The 3,068-nt window shown below is 51.9% G+C and overlaps 1 long non-coding RNA gene across 3 annotated transcripts; it reads left to right on the forward strand.

Annotated features, from left to right (window-relative positions):
• Window positions 1-6: 6 nt before the first annotated feature.
• On the forward strand, window positions 7-3,068 carry LOC104986670. 3 transcript variants are annotated; one of them, XR_825060.1, is made up of 3 exons: window positions 7-130; window positions 1,011-1,272; window positions 3,001-3,068. It is a non-coding gene; the product is annotated as an uncharacterized LOC104986670 (long non-coding RNA). The 3 variants fall into 3 exon arrangements; XR_825062.1 differs by having other exon boundaries at window positions 1,154-1,272; XR_825061.1 differs by having other exon boundaries at window positions 7-119.

Raw genomic sequence — 3,068 nt, forward strand, 5'->3', positions numbered from 1 at the left:
GCCGAGCGCCCGCGGGGAGCAGGGGTCAGAAGGGCTGGAAGCTGGGGTCCGGGTCACCGCCACCCCTAAGTCGGGGAAGGGAGCGGCCTGAGCGGGGGAGAACAGGGCAGCGGTGTCAGGTAACGAGCGGGTGAGTTGTGGGTGAGCTGTGGGAAGGGACAAGGGCCAGAGTTTAGAGGAGGCTTGGGGCTGTGCCTTCAGAGACTTGAGCTCAGGAGATAGATCACCGGTTCGAGTACACCCTGGGGGAGGACTGGGGTCGTGGCTGGACCAGGACGCCGGGATCCTGAGTATCGGAAAAGAATCAGAACTGGGAGCCAGAGAGAGGGGTAAAGTTAGGGGAGGAAGTCTTTAGGCCACAGGGGTCGGTGAGTGACAACAAGAGACGAAAGTTGAGGCTGTTAAGGATAGGGACCCGCGGGGCAAACTCTGGCGGGGGGGCGGGGCGGAAGTTGCCGGGCCAGGACTACATTCCCCAGTATGCCCTGGGCATGCGCTAGGCATCTTGGGAAATGTAGTCTTTCTCCAGGAGCGCCAACCTCTAACTTGTGAAGGTTAAGGCGCGTTACTGATTCACTGATGGGGCATAGTGCCCTGCCCACGGTCTTGCACTGTAGGGCCGTCTGGGAAGGAATGGGACGTCAGTCTCCTAATCTGTAAAATGAGCTTAAAGGCTCGTTTCAAGTTGAAGTTCTGTGCTTTGATGATGCTGAATTCCACCAACAATCACTGAGGTACAGAGACATGTGAGCCCTGTCCTCCAAGGGCTCCCAGGCTGAGGCAGATCCTCCTAGATAAAGGAGCCAGTAAAAGAACCACCTTGGAAGTATGAACTAATGGCCCTTAGTAGAAAGAAGAAATTAATTTAAAGCAGTGTATATGGAAGCTACACTGATGAAGCTGTACGTGAATTTGGCTTTAATAGGATTTCAACAATGGTTTGGGGACAGGGAATGCATTTCAGGTGGAACAACCGTTTGGCAAATGTCTGGTGCCCTATTCTCCCTCAGTTGGAATGGGACAGAGCCTGCCTGGCTTAAAAATTGGAGAATTCAGAGTGGAGCCTCTGGGTTCAGGAAGAGCGAGCCTGGAAGAAGTGGTCAAGAAGCAAGGGGTTGGGGTGCTCTCATTCCTCCCCTGCTTTTCCCACCAGAGGACCCCCAGGCTGACTCCTCAGCCTCACCCCTTCCCCACTTGGAGGCCAAGATCCAACAGACACACAGCCTTGCCCGCCTCCTCACCAAATATGCTGAGCAGCTTCTCCAGGAATATGTGAGTGGGATTGGGGGGTGCGGGTATCAGGGGCCTGGGAAATGGGGAAGTATAGATTAAGGGGTCCTTGACCATTCATTTTCTCAACCTCTCTTCACAACTGCAGAAATTGGGGCTCCCAAGAGGGGTCAGTAACTGGCCATTGGTCATCATCCAGCAAATTGGAGGAGGACTTTCTCTGTGCCTCAAATGCCCCTCCATAGAGGGTCCCTCCTTGGTGCTTTAAGACAGAGGCAACCTGAGACAGTGAAGGCAAGTTTGGCTTGGGAGTCAGAAACCTAGGTTCTAGGCTCTGTGTAATCTTGTGATATCACCTCTGTAAGCCTGGATCTCCCCAGGTGTCAAAGGAGGCAGTTGAATAAGAGGAACTATGAACTCTTCTATCTGTGTTATATAGACGGCCCATTTCAATCTAGAGCAGGGGAATGCCATCCCAAGAGGGCACTTTTACAGAGGAGCGGGGTTTGTCAACATCTTTGGTTGACATTACTCTGGTGTAGTGGAGGGACGGAGAAGGCAATGGCACCCCACTCCGGTACTCTTGCCTGGAAAATCCCATGGATGGAGGAGCCTGGTAGGCTGCAGTCCATGGGGTCTCGAAGAGTCAGACACGACTGAGCGACTTCACTTTCACTTTTCACTTTCCTGCATTGGAGAAGGAAATGGCAACCCACTCCAGTGTTCTTGCCTGGAGAATCCCAGGGATGGGGGAGCCTGGTGGCTGCCGTCTATGGGGTCACACAGAGTCGGACACGACTGAAGTGACTTAGCAGCAGCAGCAGTGGAGGGAGCCTGTAGTTTTGAATCAGATAGACTACAAACCTTCCAACTGGTGACCTTGGGCAGTGATGATAACATTAGAAATAATAACTTAATAATTATGACAGCAATAGTAGGGTAATAAAACTAGGTTTGTAGTCCTACCAACCTTGGTTCTGCCCCTTCCTAGATCTATGACCTGGGACAGGTCAGCCTGAGTATCCTCATTTATGAAATCATCACCATTGTCAATACATCCATTATTGGGAAGATTAGGAATAGTGTGTTTAAAGCAGGAGGCACAGTGCCTGAACCAGAAGCAACATGTTAGCAAAGGATAAATGGTATTGTTATAGCATCTTTACAAATTACAGATCACCTTTATCTTTTCATTTGTTCATTCTCATGATAGTTACTCATGGAGTCCCTGGCTGTGTGTTAAGCAGGTGGAGAGGTGGGGGAACATGGGGAAGGGAGTCGAACGGCCTCGGCCCCTGCACTATCTTCTGTGATTCTCAAGAGGTCCCTGGTAGGAAGGAAGGACAGAGAACTGTCCCTCGTCTTATAGAAGAGACCACTGAGGCTCAGAGAAGGAAAGGGTTTTGCACCCGACTGCACAGCTAGTGAGTGGTGGTGAACAGGATTTGAACCTGGGTCTGTAAGATAGCATTAATAAAAGAGGTAGCATTTTTTTGTGCCCTTCCAATGGGTCAGGACCTGCCTTAAGCCTCTTAGCACGCATATAACTACCTTAAGAAGTGGATACGTTTAAATCTCTATGGAGTAGATGAGAAAACAGAGGCCCCTGTGTAAAGTCCACGGTGGTTTTTGTTGTTTTGTATTCTCTCAAACACAGCCGTCCTGTTGGCAGTGTGTCACCTGTGAGACTGGGGACACTGAGGCCCCAGGAGAGCGGTGGAGGGCTGAGTTCCCAGCCGAGGGGCCGCCCTGACTGCCTCGTCTCCGCAGGTGCAGCACCAGGGAGACCCCTTCGGGCTGCCCGGCTTCTCGCCCCCGCGGCTGCCGGTGGCCGATCT

The sequence above is a fragment of the Bison bison genome, unplaced genomic scaffold (genome assembly GCF_000754665.1).
Source record: "Bison bison bison isolate TAMUID 2011002044 unplaced genomic scaffold, Bison_UMD1.0 scf7180017864072, whole genome shotgun sequence".
Taxonomy (NCBI): Eukaryota; Metazoa; Chordata; class Mammalia; order Artiodactyla; family Bovidae; genus Bison; species Bison bison.